We start from the raw sequence: 18,671 nt of genomic DNA on the forward strand, positions 1-18,671 counted from the left end.
GATGCACCAATGTAAAATATTTATTCTTAACCAACTAACCAGGGAGGAGGTTTAGTGCTTCCGAATGAGGAAAGAATTAAAATCTCTGTCTGAACACTTCCTGAGGGTGAAGAGAGACACACTGAGCGCTTTGTTTCATTATGTTGTTATGTGCTGAACCACAGGGGCCCTCCACACAGATGGTGATTCTGCAACATGCTATTTTACATTATGTGGTTCTCCAGCGGCCAGATGTAAACACAATATGTCAGATCCCATTTATTTACTGGCATGTATAAAATAAAGTTCTTCTGCTTACAACAAATGTCTAGTGCGAGCTGAGCACAATATAAGAAATGAAAAATGTGAAGTATGAAAGGTCGAGGTTTTCTTAAACTGTGGTACTTTTGCGAGACCCTCACAGACATCGGTGTCCATGAGGGTTTCTTTCACGCTTTCTGTGTTTATTCACCACTTTGCATTTAAGCATTAGTTATTATTAATCTCTGGCTCGCTTCCACAGTGTGTTTTTTGTCTTGTCACAGGGGTGATAACATCAAGACCCGGACACTGAGCAAGAAAGAAACAAGCTTAGAACAAAACCAAAACAAAATTTCCTGGCCATACCCAAGTAGACACAAAAAAAAAAAACTTGCACTCTCAATTTTATGTTGGTTCAGTTTTTACCCATGCTTTTTCATGAAACTTTAACAATTTTAACTCCAAAGTAACAGAAATAATTTATCCTTTAAATATCCAAAAGGAAAAAAAAAGACTTATAATCATAGTTATGCTGCAGAAGTCCTGAGGTTTATGCCTCCTTTTAGTTATAGTTGCTGTGTCTTTTGTTCCAGTTTTATTGCTGATCAATAGTTTTAAATGCCATGTGGCCACTCCTCTGCAGAGACTGACCAGTGGACTCGTCCGTCAGTAGTAAATCCCCTTGACTCTGCGTAGCCATTCAATTTTCCGCCTTCAACCTCTAAGACTCGCATCCAAAGGATGAGTGATGATTTAACCACTGAACACTACAGAAGGGCGTGTGCATGTGTGCGTGCGTAATAGCCAACTACACATGTAAGATCCTGTACACATATTCAGAGAGATTATTTTAACCTTTATCATGTTATATAGTAACTGATATATAGTACTCAAGGTTCTATGTTAAAAAATTTTTACAAGACCATTTGTAGACATGTGTAAAGAGCATAATGTGTCCAAAAGCAGGGGACAAAAGCAAGATGGGGCCTTCTACATTTTTCTAAGCATACAACTTAGTCGCCTCGCTGTGACTGTACTAAAACGTGTGTAGCTGGTGTGATGACCTAAAGCCACATATTACACACTAGCTGACCACCAAGTGTTTGGCTGCAGGAACAATACACACTACTGATCGCTTAATCACCAGGAAGCTGAACATCCATTCATACACAAACTAAAGAGTCAAACCGAATGAATAGGCAGAGAGGCAGCTTTACAGCTCTAAAATTCAGCAAGGCTGAATACCTTGTCACCGAGGACTTTGCTTAACTGGTGTTATACTGTGTTATTTAAAATATCTTTTGAAGTTAACAAGTCCTGAAGTGCAAGGCGAGAAGGATTAGCCAGCATTAATATTGGTACCTGAATAGGTTTTCGGGTGGCAAAGAGGAAGAATGTTAGCAGGAAGTGTCACACTGCAATGGTGTCAAGCTCTGACATTCTTAACCCCAACATGTGCTCTTGCAGCTATATCCTCTAAAAGTCTCTTGGCAGCATACTTAAACGCAAATGCTGGAGAGAAACTGTGTCATATAACAATGAATAAGAAGGAATGTATGAATTTAAAAAAATAAAAAATGGCATTGCTGTCAAATATTTTTCTACTTCCTGGTTTATTTTCTGACAAATAAAGATATTCATGCACCTAAAAACTGCCAGGTTTGCTCTTGATATGTGATATTTGTACCAAATCTTTATACTCCAAGAACATATTTGGTGGTTCTAACTTGCAGGCGTGAACACTCACAGAACTGAACAAATAAGTGCAGGAAAACATGATTCAGTAGAACAGCAGAGCCAATGAATTAAAAGCATTTTCTGCGATAATGATTCGCACATTTAATTCCCCAAGGTGAACCTCTAAGAACAGCATTCATTCATTCTGCTTTGAGAGCAATAGGCTTTCAGTCTCCCCATAATATTTCCTCATTAGTAACCCCTTAGCTCAAATCCCTGTTTGATCCTCCTACTCCTTCACTATCATTCTCACTGCAGATATCTTTGTATTAGTGCTGTTTCTTCACTCATTCTGAGGAATGACAGGACAATGTGATGTGTAGCTGACAGAACAAAACTGAGTGGGACAGTAAATGGTAGAAGCAGTTTTCAGGTGGAGCATTTGATGCGTTAACACATTTGCATTCAGGTCTAAAAGGAGTCAAAGCTTACATCCACATACTCTGAGTGTAGTGCACTGAAAATTATTAGCAAGCCTAAGAAAATGCTTGGATGAAAAGAGCTATCTCAAAATATTATTTCAACTAGTGTGCAAAACAGCCCATGATTAGGCCTTTGGGAACTAATCTAAGGAAAACAAAGAGTGGGAGAAAGTGGGTTTTAAATCTGTGTGCAAGGCTGGCCAATTAGAACATTTCAGCAACAGCGCATTCATTTTAACTGTCACACTCTCAACTACCTCTATAGGAAAAAAGAAAGAAAGTTTAGTAGATTTACCTATTCTTTAGTGAAAATGTCAGTGAGTCCCCATTTGACTCGGGTTCATTTCTTTGCATGACACCCCTTGAGGCGCATAATCTTCATAACAAATGCCAAAATATGTGCCACCCAAAATGATGCTCACTTCAAAGACAAACCACATAAAAGCTTTCTTAAATCGCATTCTGAAATGGTATGGGTACGGTCACAAGGATCAGTGTCAAAGGAATCAGTGCAGCAATCCTCAGGGGAAAAAAGGGGGCTTCGAGGAGTGTGTGAAAATAATATCACTACAGTACAACAAAGTTTGGATTTTATATCATGTTGAGATGATTAACAACAGAAGTCATCTGAATCGACAGTATCTGTGCCTTCTTCACAGCAGACTCAAACGAATAATCAGAGGATTTAGAATGACTGCATATGACTGCTCTGCAGCATGCACTAATCTAATGACGAAACTTCACAAACAGATCTTATTTTTTTCTTATCGCAAGTAATCTACATGTATTTACCCATTTTAGCAGCATAACATGCTCATTACCTGCTATTTAAAGCCCTGTGAACGTGAAGCTATTAATAGGATCCCTGTCCAAAAAAGTAACAACCTAAACTAGGCTTAGTGTTGTCACCGCAGTTCCATATTTTATTAAGCCTGCTGATATTATAAAGATCTGCCGCTTCAATTTTAGAAGCTGCTAAATAATTGAGTCATTTCTACAGTGTACTAAATGAATATAACATGGGCTCGGAGTCTTAAAGGATCAATACACTGAAGGTCGAGTTTCATTTCCATGTTTCTTAGGGGTGGGGGAAAAAATCGATACTGTGTAGTATCGTGATATTTTGTTTGCTAATAATGTATCGATACAGGGACAGCAGAAATCGATATTTTGTTACAAACAATTTTTTCGTGGACTGGAACATGCTCTGACTTCAGAGCATGTTGATCAGCTCCTTTTTCTGAGCAAGAATCCTGACATTCCTTCACTGTCCAAATGTGTTTAACTTTTTTTTTTGGCAGCAATAAACATGACAGTTTACTTATTTTAATTTAAGACATGTTTTATTTTAATTAAGTTTAAAACTTTTTTATTTAATGTAAAATTATATTTTGTTTTAATTTACTTTTAAATTCTTCAGTTGCTGAATGGGCTGCATAGTTTTCATAAATTTCATAGTTCAGAATAGCTATAATTGTACCAGATGGTTGCAATCAGTTAAGTTGGACTAGACTGTAATACAAACCGTTCAGTTTGTCAACAATAAAACTGACTGAAATGAGAGAAAGACTGAGTGTGAGACTTTGATATTAGATAAAATGAATATTGATAAAGTTTACCTTTATGTACAGAATTTGAATATCGCAAAATATTTTTAAAAATTGCAATAATATCGTATCGTGCGTTAACTATTGTGATAATATCGTATCGTGAGTTATATGGTGATTCCCACCTCTAATGTTTCTTGGGGTTACTGTATCTTATAGCCTATGTAAAGTGTCAATAAATCTACAGATTGCAACGTATTAAGTTTAATGAAAAGCAATTTTATTAAGAAAAAAGATTCAGGTGAACAAGAATGCAAGAAGAATGAAAACTGGACACACTATGTGAACAGTTCTGTCATGAGTCACAAATTGGCTTGGCTGTATGCTCGCTACACAGAAAGTCCTACAAATCTAACTAGTGTTCCCACTGGCTCAATCAACAGACTATAGGTTTCCTCAAGGTAGAAACTAAATGTATTGGATAAATATAGTAATCAGACTCTAAGAAAACTATGATCCCAGAAAAATTGATTAGCTGTCAACTTATTTAGATTTGCTACAAAAAGCTCAAAGGGCCAAAACATTTGGGACAAAAGACAGGTTAAGATTCTAATTAAGTTTATTGATAAAAAAATAAAATAAAATAAAAGTGTAACAAAGGGACCCTGTGTGAAGGATGAGGAAAGTGAAAGGGGTAAAAAGCAAGAGAGAGGGAGCTACAGAGGCCACTTAAATATGCCCACAGGTGCCCTGAGTTTGTCATCAAGAGAGAGAACCTGGAATTTAAAGACACAGATCAGACACGCAACAACTGTGTAGATGAATTACTCTCTGTCTGCTATTTAGGGAATTATTTATTGTCCACTATAATATTTAGGTGTTTAAAGTGAAGATTATGATGATGGAAAAAAAAATGTAGACCATTACCACACTGTCTCAGGCCTTTTTTACTGGCCAGATGGTGAGCACAAAATCACATACAGCTACACTAATATAGTTTGAGTACGTGGGCCCCATCTAATGATTCAGTTCTCTGTACAATATGTGGAAAAATAATAACTATAATTACTAGGTTCACTCATGTGCATGTAATAACCTATATCGACGACTAACTCCACCTTCAAGCAGTGTAACACCAACTAATGCTGAAAGAATATATATAACAGAAAATGTAGAGGCCAAAGTTGTTCAGCAGTTATTCATGAAAATTGGCTTGTTTGGTGTCTTTCTAATAGAAAGAAAGACCCTGTTTTATCAAGGTAAACCAGGTTTATAGGTCATAAGGGAAGAGGATGGCTGCCTGCAAGAAATAAAAGACAAACAAATTGTAAAAAGCATACTTTCTTATTGAGGAAATATCACCCCCAAAAAAGCAGACACCCATTTCTGCCACATCTGTGCAAACTCCACTACCAGCCAGAATCTCGGATTATTGACCCCTGTGGGCTCATTATCACAGACGCAAACAACATAGGCTGGCATATTGCCATTCTCTTTTCAGTCCAGGCTCTGTACCGGACAAGCAAAATCATGTTTGTGTTGGTTCACAAAACATCTGATTTTCCAGAACTATATTGATACACCATGAGTGTATTTAGCAGCAAATTGATTCACAAATTATCAAACATAAACAAGACATATTGACCTTGGGCTTTCCCCTGTTGCTCCCACATACTTTTACAGTTTTGTCATATAGAATGAATAAACACTTCTGACATGGAAAAGTATATCTATAAGTATCAGGAAAATTACAGCTTTGACACAAAAAACAGATCACATGAACTCTAGGCAGAGTGAACCAGCATCAATACTTTGTGGCTGCTGAAGCTGAATGAAATTTAGCTTAAAAAAAATGTCACTGGGGATGTTTGGTTAATCTTATGGTTAAGTGCATGTTTAAAAACCGTCAACCTTTTTTTTTCTATCATGTAGAAAAAGAAAAATGCTTCACAGAGATAAGCTGTGCTTAACTATAATGTAGACAGAGATAGATTGTGAGCTGTGGAAAGTAAAACACTTTTGCAATCATGCAGTCTCATTTGCATAGATGGCCCAGACCTGCAGATTTTACTTTGGAGAAAAAGATAAGTATTTTAAGAGACAGCCTTACATAACTAGCAACAAGCTTTTCTTCAACCACCAAAGGGTCCTCTCATAAAACATGCAGAGCTGTGCTTCTCAGTCAAATTTACTCACACTACAATGGACAACCATGAGGACAAAAATACAAAATGTGTGACTGTATTGATTTTTTTTACCTACCTATAAGTAAATGAACCTAATAACACCCTGTAATGCAGAGTTTTCAAAGAAATGTGATTTTAATAAAGACTTTCTCACATGTCAAAGTAAGAAAAGCATAAATATAGGTAATAAGATAAATAATGGCTGAATTCCCTTTAGCTGTTTCAGTTTCAGCTTCCTTGATGGCCAAACTCATATATCATAGCACTCCTTAAATTGGATTGAGCCATAATTAATCATATTGCTTAGTGAGATTTATTTAATCTACATCGCAAACAAATTTGTGTCAAATATCAGTCATCTATACTGTTGCTGCATGTATAGCTTAATTTCTGTGACATCTATTAGAGACAAAAAAGATCCCTGTCATCCACTTATGTATGTATTTATCACACAGACATCTTATTTTTGAGAAATACTATTTCAAACCTCTATATGGCACTATATTTAGAATAATAAAGCCGAGATTTCTCTTGACTGCAGGGCATAGTGGTAAGAGAACAGTAAAAACAACAGTTAAACTAGAAGGGCTGTGTTTCTGAGGCAATCTTTTTTGATGTGATGCATTTTCTCTGGTAGAGTAGCAGAGAGGCAACGAGGCAACCAGCATCTGTGCAGAACTGCTGTTCAGGACCCTGGGGCTAACCATATGCTGACATAGTAAAGTGTCAGAAGATACTGCCCAAAGACAGATGAGTGTGTTGTTTCACAAGATCCAGCAATGACCCCCGGGCAATGGCAGAAGTAATGAGAAGACGTACGCTAACAGGAGGCGCTCTGCATAACGACACAGCTGTCATTCTTATCATACAGGTGAAGCATTACTTACTATTACCACCTTTCTCAAGGCATCAGCTAAAAATGTGCTATGCCTTCGCACATGTGTATTTTTGTCTCACGGGCAGGTGAAGAAGTGTTTGAGTCTGACAGCCACATATGAAGGAACACCAGTGGTTTGATTTTTCATCAGAATGCAAACACTACGCTAAAACCGTTGTGAGTTCACTGCCTGGATAGCAAATATCTTAATGTACTGACCACCTGCAATTTTCCAAATAATAAAAGCAGCAAAGCTAACAGTGATATAAGACAGTTTTAAAGATGATAATAGATAAAACAATTGTACTAGGTCCTTGCTTTAGATAGATTTCATTGGAAATCTTGCTCTAAAATTTCACCCCAACAGGGGAGGAAAATCTAGTTTTTAGAAAACTGCAACATCTCTGTCGAGACACAATGTCTTTGCTGAAAAATAACATTCACAGAACATAATGTGTACAGTTTTCAATGGTCCTATTTTCTACTTGAGAAATTGCCCTTGTTTATATGAAATGTACACACTTTCATATAAGGGCTCTATTCAATACAAGTAAAGTCAAATATTTCAAGCCTTTATTATTATTTTGATTATGGCTTATAGCTCATAAATTACATTTAAAACTCTTCAATGTTCATTTGTACACAGCAGCATTTGGTTGGAAACCCCCGACTACAAATTACAGCGTGACATAGAAGTGATGGTCTTGTAACACTCTTTGACAACAGCCTTCAGCTCATCTGTATTTTTGGGTCGGGTATTTCTCATCTTCCTCTTACAATACCTCATTGATTCTTTGTGGGGTTCAGGCAAGTTGGCAGGCCAATCAAAAACTGTAATAACATGGTCAGCAAACAATCTGGTAGGAGTTTTGACTTTGTGAGCAGGTAACGAGTCCTGATGGTGAAGAAAATTGGCATCTCTGTAAACTCTGTCACCAGATGGAAAGTCGAAGTGCTCTTAAATCGTGTCCTAACTGTGGACGTGATAAAACACCACCAACACAGCAGCAGATAACATGGTACCCCAAGTCATCACAGACCGCCGAAACTTCACACTGGACTTCAAACACCTTGAATTATGAGCCTTTCCACTCTTCCTCCAGAGTGAGTTCCACAAGAAATTCAAAAAATTACTTTCATCTGAACTGACCAGTTCTTTTTCTCCTTAGCCGAGATACGATGTTTCTGTCATTATCTCGACAGAAGCAGTGGCTTGATATTAGGAATGTGACAACTGAAGTCCCTTTCCTGAAGACATGTGCATGTGGTCGCTCTTCATCTCCAGACACCAGCCTCAGACCATTCCTTGAAAAGCTTTCCTAAGTTCTTGCCAGTCATTCTACAAGCTTGTTACTTGTATATCTTTTCATGCCACACTTTTACATCAAATCAACTTTCCATTAATGTGCTTTCTTACAGCACTCTGTGAACAACCATCCTTGGAAGGATCACCATCTGGAAAGTGCCATGTCAGTGGTCTTTGCTAAGATTGTGGTTGCATGTGCTGAACAAGACTACAAGATATCGAAAGAGTAATTGGAAGTAAAATAGTCTAATGTTTGGTATTTGGTATTTGGTAAATATTACACAAAGAACCTTTAACTTTAACATCTATAATACTAGTCTATTGAAAACATGTTTAGGTCATTACTATACCACACCAAATCTGAACTGTCAACAATCTTATTATTCACATGTTTCTGTCAAGACATTGTTAAACCATACTTTGGCCTTTACAAGATGTCACTGATAATCCAGATGTCCTTTCTATCCCCCGCACCAAAAGAAGGATTCCTTCCTCTAACATGGCAGGAGTTCAGTGAGCAGTATGCCAAGAAGCAGGGGTTCCAGACTGGCTTTTGAACATCACTGCCTCTTACAGTGTTCAAAGCCTCTTCGAAATACTGCCATCCAAATTCAAACAACGAATTAAAAAAAAATAAAATGAAATAAAAATCTAAAAAAGAGTACAGAGAATGGATGACTTCTCAGCCTCAGATGAAGAGAACTTTTTCTTCCTTTCTTAAATCCAAGCTTTCACAAATGATGCAAAAGTGTTGTGCTAGAGCTATTTTAGCAGCAATACTCCGACGAATAATATCACATGACTTTGGCTTGTGTGTAATCTGACAGATGTGTATTTCTCAGGTAATTAAAGTGGATGTCTTCCAATAGCAAATACTTAGAAGACTACATCAAACTTGTTTCTAGGATAATACAAAAAAGTCACCTCTTAAAGTGATTTTCTTTTTTTCCTAAACAAAATAAATAAATAAGGTTCTACCACTAGAAAAAGTAAGGTGTTACAACTTCCTACCACACTGCTGTTAGGACTACTCTCCAAACTTAGATCAAATTACCCAACTTTGAGAGTGACTGTTCTGTGGTTTCACTCTAAAACTCTGAGGAGAAGTAAAGCATCCCTTTTTGCCTCTGAAAATTGTCTGTTTGAGGTCCAGGCTTCCTCCTTTTCCGCTAGCTTCATGGATTATGACAGTGATGCAGCATGAAGCCTTAATCCCTTCGCCGCCGTCGTCTCCCCTCCCTTTATGTTAAGCCCCTTGACTAGAGAGTGTGTCTATGTGTGTCAGGTGCCAACCGTAACTTGCAGCCAAATGTTAGGCTTGGATGACATACAAAAACAAAGGTGATTAAAGCATCAACTGCTGACAGCCATTAAGGCTCTTCCTTAGCCTATTACCAGGCTGTGGAGTTAATATGCCAAGGAAAAGGATCTTTCAACTTAATAACACCATAAGAACACCAAAAGCAATCAACACTTATTTGCATTTTTTTTCCTGTGTAACCCAAGCATGATTACTCACCATGATTTGATCCATATTAGAGTAACAAAAATAAACTAGGGAGTCAGAGACCACTAAAGGAAGAAACCATAACCAGGCGCTGGCTAAGTAGCTCTCTGTGATCTGGCAAACTGGACAGACCGCACAGCAGAGAGGCTCTCCAATAAACCACATTAAGGCAGAATGTCACATCAGTGATCATATATCCCAATAATGGAAAATCCATCTAAAAGATGGAATTAGGGAGGCGACACCAGGTAGTAAATACACTTTTGTCATGTACAAATGGTACTCATGTCATTATTATGTTAAGCTTAACAACAGAGGAACACACAAAATGTACACCCAAAGTCTAAACTGCTTTGTCTGAGTTTGGATCAGCTGAATATTTTTTATTAAATTTTATATTAAACTAATCAGTCTAAGACCAATTAATTTGGCATGTACATCACAATAGCAAGAATCGGGCTGAACGCACTGAACTGTGCAAAAGACCTTCAAAGCTAATGCATCTAACTGAATTATAATTAGACATAAAACGAAGTACAAAACCCCTTTAGACTACAGTTTCATCTTGAATGAGGAAAAAAAACAATCTGAAGGAAGGAAAACTACATTTCTAAAGATGTAAAAGTGTTCTTGTGGTTTTACCTCCAGCTGAGGACAGAAAATAAAAAATCTATATTAGAACAAAAAAGCAAAATTAGCTGAATGCAGTTTTCAACTGGCCACCTAAAGAGTAATAACAAAACGTTACATATAATGTTACATTTTGATCATTACCAAAGCAAGCCAAACATCTCCATGAATATACTACTGTAGATGACTGAAAGTAATACAAACTTGTTGTCCAGTGGGTAACTTAAAAATACGGTCCAAATATGTCCGTCTCTTTTTTGTTCAAAAATTAGATACCTTGATGTCCTGTCAGTGGTTCATGAACTCATAACAAACAAAAAAAGCATTACTTACTTATGTAAGTGAGTGAATTGAGTACAATGTGTTGTGTGTTTGTGACAAAGAGAAGAACAGTATTTTCTCTGATGATATAGTATTTGACAGACAACAACTTGTAACCTCAGTATTTGAGTTGGAGAGTTTTAATCTCATTAGTGGTTCCTGCTGCAAAACAATTACAACCCTGGATTCAGCAAACATATCTTAAAGTATAAGTCTACTTTCTCTGCAATACAAGAAGCAAGATATACTGCACAGCAAGGACACTCTCACTGACAGGGAGTCAATACTACTCTTTATAGCCCCCGAAATTTACTGCCAAGCACAAAAGATCTCCTACAAACCGCTGAATTTATTTTTTACTTATTCACCTTATCAAATGACAAACACATTATTATGCAAGAGCAGTTGTGAATAGTATCAGCCATTTTAAAAACACTTTTTTAGTGCACCAACTAACGTCATTCCAGACGTCTTATGCTCCATTCAGTTCTGATCAGTATGAAAGACTTCATAATGAAGACGAAGAACAGGAAATGTACTTTCCTTTCATGAACATGGGCTCCCTTACAGTTAAAAGCAAGCAGAGTCACACAAATAATTTCTAATCTTTCTATGACCAAGTAAATGTATCTGCATAATCAATGGCTATTAGTCCTTCTTTCCTCAAGAATCAACAACTGTGTCTTGACTGAAGACATTACTACATCTGGGATTCTCATTGATATGTACAGAGGAAGAGGGCTAACAGCACTTCAGGAAAATATTCACAGTCAGGCTGTGAATAAAGCAAAGTAAAGCTACAGTTTAAAAATCCACAGTTTCTATCATTTTCTCTGGGTATATTAAAGCCTTTCCACTTTACACAGCCTATTTACTATTCTGGCTGGTTTCTCTTCTTGACTCCCATGTTCCCCTTCCAGGATGCTTAAAGTTTGCATTGCAGTAGATGAAAATACCCTAACTTCTTGTACCTGCTTCTCAAGGCCAATTTTGTATATTTCTTTTTTTCAAAAAGAAAAAAAAAACAATGCCATCGCTTGCAGCATAAAAAATGTTTACTATATCAGAGGCATGCTGCTTCCATACACAGTGATAAAGTAAGCCTTTCTGTTTTATTAGTTAGGACTTGCCCAGTACTGTTGCTGAGGTGGGAGAGGCTTGGTCTTGATAAATGAGGCTGCTATCTCCAGCAATGTCAGTGTGAGCCTGTTTGTCTATCCTCCCGAGGCAACCTTTTATTCCATCACACACTGAATCATCCAAATTGACAAGAAAAACAATCACAGTGTCTGGTTTGTATCCCAAAATGTTTCACACTTCCAGTGCAATTGCAGAAAAGATGAACTACCATAGTTAGCTATTGTGCTTATTCCCCTGGTTGTGTGGAGAATGGATTTTACCAGAGTATGATCTTTTTACTGTTGCTGCACACAAGATGAATAAATGATGAATAATGTGAACTGTAATATCGATCATTTCAAAAAGGTAAATGGACTTGTTTTTATATAGTGCTTTTCTACTCTACCAGAGCACTCAAAGCGCTTTATAAATCTTGCCTCATTCACCCATTCACACCCACTGATACAAGCTCTTTTTTCTATGATTTTTCTAAGTAAGTCAAAGGAAAATGTCAGAGTCATCAACTGAGTTCATATGTTGGCTAAATTAATAACTATCATCTTACTAAATTCACACAATCAGAATGAAGCTTTTTAGATTAACCTAGGTTGTCACTGAAGCAAAAAACAGCTAAATATAAATCAGCAAAAACAAATGACTATGTCAGAAGACACATCATTTAAGATTTAATAATGATCACTTCATGTTAAAACTCATCAGCTTTCTGTCCTAGTAACAGTAAGCAATTACCTACCTGTCATTTAGATGGCCATGCATAAGAGAAACATAGGATGTGACTGACAGATGTTGGAAAAATAATAATACACAAAACACAACACTAAATTGAAACCAGCAATTCAAATTTTCAATACTTCCTACCTGCAGACAACTTACTGTAACCTCAGGCCGGCTTGAAATTACACAGTTATTTGGAAAGTTCAGATATTTGATGCCAGAAAACTAGAGAGACGCTGCCAGTTCAAAATGCACGTCTGGGTTTTCTTCCAGGCAAACAGCAATGGTGGTACATGATTAATTTTAATGTAATCCTTTTAAAACAAATAAAGCCAAAACCCATAAAGTTTATAGGCAGAGAAAAGCAGAAGGATGGTAAGGTTTGATGGTCAGCAATAACTCAGGCTTAAAAAGACTCATGCTGTGCTTCTGCATATACAGTTATCGTCTCCCTTTCATTGCATGAAACATAAGAAAATACAAAAACATTATTAATGCTAATAATATTATTCTATATGGAATTTACCTTTTCTTCTGTTTTTAGTTTGGAGTTTTTGGTGCAGGAAAGGCATAAAGTCAGCTGTGGCAGGAAAAATAAAACAATGACACCTAGCACCAATGTGACTGCAGGATGTTCAGGATTTGCAGATGAATAGGCTAGAGATTAATTTTTACTCAATACGTGGCACTTCATGTCATCTTCAAGGTTATTTTAGTGGATTAGAAAATGGAGGCATGGTTGCACTGATCCTATTCAATACTTTTACTACCCTGTCAAAGGCTTTTTTGGTTTGACATTGATATGAACATCAGAGCCCTGAAGAAACTCGTTTTACTGCAGGGTAGTTCTCTGCATTTTTTTAAGTAGCAAAAAAACACCCTATAGGTGATTTTGCTTTCAAGGGCTACAGGACTTTGTTCACTTCACTAATGCATGAAAAAACAGACATGTATGTTAATTCATTATAGTACGCCTTTTATGTTCAGTATATCACTGTATATCATAAGATGGCAAAACAAATGGGTAATAAAAATATATACATACTGGTCTCCTTTACAAGATAAATATTTATTATTTAGAACAAAGTAATCAATTAAGGGCACTATTGGCATCACTTTTAGGTGAACATTTATTTACAAATATGCAAGAAAATTTCCATGACCCATGATAATCTTAGTACCCTAAGTAGTTTATATAGTAAGTCCCATCCAGGAGGAGTTAGGTAACAGAAATATATACACTTTGGTCATTAAACTAAGATGTTACCAAACATCATATCTGCCAATATTAGTTATTTGCCAATGTATCAGTATCTGTATATAATAATTTACAAAAAGAAAAAAAAGAAAAAAAAAAAGAAAGAAAAAAAAAAAACCCGCAGACACAGCACACTTTCATTACGTTTTAACTGATGATGTTGCATAGTCTACATCTTCCCTTTTGGCAACATGTGTTTGGAATGGCACAAGCACAACAACCCACTGATTCCAGCAGAGTTGGACAGAGTCGAAGTGCGTAATCCATCCAAGTTCTTGTAATAATAAAACAATATTTATATTATACTGTCATATTATCTTAATAAGGAATCATAAATAACTATGTATAACAACTGTTATGTTTACGTTTCATATGTGCAAACAGATAGCACATATCTAAATCACCAAATATCCGTAACAGTCTTAAAAATCCTATACCGGTCAGGCTCTAACAGCAAACAAGACAACAAGCTTCACTTCAAGTCACCTGACCAAATTCAAAAAAAATCCTATGTTTGGTTGATTTCAGCAGAACATTGTTGAAACACCATCTGTACTTTAATACCAATGATCTGGCTTATTTCAAATAGACTCTTGCTTTCATCACTTTTCATATGTATCATGCAGAGTTTTTCAAAGCTGATGTAATGAAAACTTTCAACTGTTCACTTATTTTTCTGAAGATTTCTGTTTTTCCCCTGGCCACTAAAAGAGGGAACAAATAGTAAGAAAATGTCACCTATATGCATCATGACTTGTTGAGGACTTTGGACTTTAGTGTAAAGCCTCATAAGAGGAAGAGGAAGGCATCCGTCGAGACCTGGTCCCACTTTTAAGTCAGACAGAAGGTTTTTAAAATGGCTTGACAGAAAAGCTCAAAGTTCAGATAAACCTAGACAATATAGTAATCTTTTGCTTACAATAGCAAACAGTAAAGGTTGGACATAGGAGAAGAAAGGGCTATGTAGTGCGGTTGTAACAGATAAAGCTGGCAAAAGTATAAAATCAATACTTGAAACATTCTCTGGAGAACCAAACAGTAAACAAACTGAGCCCCAGCCTGTGAGGAAATTTTAACCTTCACAGATCCAATATCCACAACTGCCAGTGGGTCGGCCCTGCAATAAGGCAACTTTATTAGGCCATCTTGGGGGAAAGAAAGTATGCCTGCTGGAACAGACTCTGTGGGATTCTGTATTTTTAGGATTTGTAATTTTAGGATTTCTGTGAATAAGCCTCTTGAAAATTCATTGTTGATTTCTAAAAAAACTCACTGAAACGTGTGAAAATGCATTGTATAGTTTTGCCTGCAAAATATAATATACTTCAGCAAAAATCAAAGAAATCTTACACAACAACCAAATAGAACAATAATAAACAATAATTTGAGAAAGAAAAAGTAGTAGTCTCAACAAATGTTGACACGAGACACAGAAAAAAAAAACATAGTGGTCCGCAGGAGGAGCAAATGAAATACAGCCCCAGCAAAAGCTGACGAAAGGAATGAGATTCAAAGAAAAGATCTAAGCTGTCATAACATTGCAGAGACCATTCATTAGAGGAAAGGGGCTTGGTTAAAAGTACAAAGCACAGTGCAGTAAGGCTGCACAATTAATTGTTAGAAAATTGCAATCTCATTTTATACTTATGTGCGATCTCATTTCGAAATGACAATGATTTAAAAAAGCAAAACAAAATAAAAGATGAAAAAAGCATGTGAGAGATGACGAAGCTGTAAAGGCCAAGAAAAAAGGACAGGAGAAAATCCGTCCCGGTCAACCACCCAAACATCAATAACGGGAACCTTATACAGCGCTTCCCTATACCCGTCGAACTCCCGCAGGCACAAAGAAATTACGGAGGCTATCACTTATCACCTGACCAAAGATATGGCTCCCATCAACACTGTTGAAAATTTAGGAAAATGATCAACACCCTAGACAAACGCTACACAGTGCCGTCCCGCAACTATTTTAAAAATGTTGCACTACCTGCTCTATACACGCAGTGTCGAGCAACGGTGGAGACGGAATTACAAGCAGTAGAACATTTTGCAGCAACGACAAAATGTGAGACATTTATTGTTTTTATGTTTATTTATTGTTTTTATGTTCAGTCTCAACTGTTACGAAGTTGATGTGCAGTTAATAAGCGCAATAAATATTTATATTGGAAAAGAAAATCGTGAGAGAATCGTGATCTCAATTCTAAGCAAAAAAAATTGTGATTCTCATTTTATGCAAAATCGTGCAGCCCTACAGTGCAGCCAAGCAAAGAAGCTTGGATCTTTGGTCAAGGCTGCTGGTACATTTGATGATAATGAATTTGTAATTATAATATTTATTGTTGGGCAAGACAAATGTGTTTTGGCTATGAGCCATTACCTTCCCTAAATCACAAGTGGGCTGATTGCACTGATAACCACTCAGAGTGGAAATAAATAATACAAAATGGCCAGGAACCAAAATCAGATGATTAGGCCTGGACCTGTGACTGGATGGTCAGCCTCCAACATGTCTGATAATGAGCCAGTGTGCTTCATGCATGAGCAAAACAGTAATGCAAATAGATATGTGCACACTCACAGCCAATGTGTGCAAAGACACCTAATGAGAAGCTTAAATAACCTTCAATGACTTAAACATGGATATTTTAATAAAGCTAACAAAGGCAAAGTGGCTAAAGCTAAAGCTCATCCGAGCCAGTTGCAAGCCAGCAGCCACGGCATAAGCAAAGGTAAAAGCAGTTGTGAGGAAAATTATGGAGATAAGTGAAAAAGTGAAAAGGATTGATGTCATCTTATTTGGTAACTTTATAAACATACTGAATAATGATGTAGGAACCTCACATTTGCATTGTTATATAAATTCGCTTTTGTTTAAAAAGATTTAAATAAGTACAACATTTGTACTCATTTACAGTTAAATATTTGTACCAATAATAATAGGCCACTTTATTTTCACTTTAAGCTATAAAGCACTTTACTGCTATAATGACTATAATGAATTACTTTTATTATGAAAATAATAATTTGCCTTCAAGAAAAGTGTTTCTGTTTATACTTCCAGGTATAGTTCTTAAATTTAAATTGGAATTGGACAAGTAAATTGCAATTGGTGTGTCTCTAACAAACTCTTATTAGTCAGTAATCTATTTGAAATGGTCAAGTGATTAAAATTTGGAGTTGAACGTATTACTATTTTGTATTTTACAATTGGTGATCACACAAGTACAATCACCAAGGATGTTCTTGTCTTTGGTATGGATTCTGAAGGAAGCAGCAGTTCATGCCATATTCATGTGCTTGAACCAACTCTTTAAAAAGCATTAATCACTATAACACATACACATTTTGTTTTGCTTATTGTTCATCCAAGGTTTGAGCCTTTAAACCATATTTAACACATGCTAGAAGTCAGACGAAACGTCTCTGATAAAACCCTCCGCACTAAGGAGGAGTGAATCCTCCTCAGCATGAAGGATTGTAGTGTTGCATAAATTTTCTGGAAAAAAAAGATGATTTCTTCAGCAGCTTGTAGCTGGAGGGGTTATGATGCTCTACCTCTTTAAAACACCCAAAAGTTCTTCTATTCCAGGCAACAAACATAGCGAGGTTGTGGTTTTCACTTGGTTTTTTTTCCTCTTCTGTAGCGAGTCTTTTGACAGTGTTTTGGGATTGTTATGCTGAAATATTCCTGTTCTGTTGAGTTTCTGACATTGTTACCCATATTTTCGGTATAGCCATAGGAATTCAAAGTGCTATCTCCACAAAAGCTTTTGGCATTCACGCAGCCTTGTACTGCTGCATTCTCACCTCAATGCTTCACTGTCAGAACTATACAACAATGTCGCAGTTTTGGCCAGGTTCACAGCAAGTGTGCTGGATCAAATCTTATACAGAGAGATTTATCTTCATCTCACCTGACCATAGAAAATAATTCCAATATACAACTCATTTTCTTGTTCTTTAGCAGAGGACAATCAAACTAAGGTTTTTTGTTTGTTTGTTTGTGTGTGTGTGTGTGGGGGGGGGGGGGGGGGGGGGGGGGGGTACCAAAGACCAGTTTCTCATATTCATTGCTTTCATAATTATTTATTGCTTATGTATCAGTGGTTGCACATGGTTTATATTTTGTTTTTTTTATTATTTCAGTTGTGCCATATGCTCTGAAAAATACGGTAATTCCTACCTTCCTTTAGCATGTCTAGAAGTTCAACTTTTTGTGCGATGGTTAGCATATTCCTCTGCCTTTGGGTGCTACCGCATTTTGTCGACACAGTTGTGTTTGTTGAGGAGAAAACTTACAAACATACAGTGCAGCACTTCAGAGTCACACTGCTAGCAATCGAAGATTTATGTAAATTTGACAAGCTGAACGCATTCTGTACTGTACAGGAGACACGGCACGAGATTGATTGACAATGGTCTACAGCCAATCAAGACGCAGAACACAATGCACTGTTAAAAAAATAAATAAATAAAAATATCAGTGAAACAGCGAGGCCGCGAAAGGTGAACCGCGTTATAGCGAGGGATCTCTGTACTATAATATAATATAATACTATATTAGACAAAACAAGAACCTGAAAGTGAATCTACTAAATAGAAACAATATTCAATTCTAGTCAGAAACTCTGTCACAATAAGCCAACGTGATCAAAGTCTGCTTCAGCCATCTGTTCAGCTTAGAAGGCAAAGTCATTTGCGATGAGCCAAAGTCCCTGGCTGTAAACCAATACAGTTTAACAACCTTGTAACAAGTGATCCAGCCAAGGTGCAACCAGAA

General features: G+C 36.7%; 1 protein-coding gene across 1 annotated transcript in view; it reads right to left on the reverse strand.

Annotated features, from left to right (window-relative positions):
* The window catches only part of ctnna2 (catenin (cadherin-associated protein), alpha 2), a 321,242-nt gene that overhangs the window by 273,172 nt on the left and 29,399 nt on the right, over nucleotides 1-18,671 (reverse strand). The window lies entirely within an intron of this gene.

This window comes from Neolamprologus brichardi, chromosome 6 (genome assembly GCF_056152115.1).
Source record: "Neolamprologus brichardi isolate AB-2024 chromosome 6, ASM5615211v1, whole genome shotgun sequence".
Classification (NCBI taxonomy): domain Eukaryota; kingdom Metazoa; phylum Chordata; class Actinopteri; order Cichliformes; family Cichlidae; genus Neolamprologus; species Neolamprologus brichardi.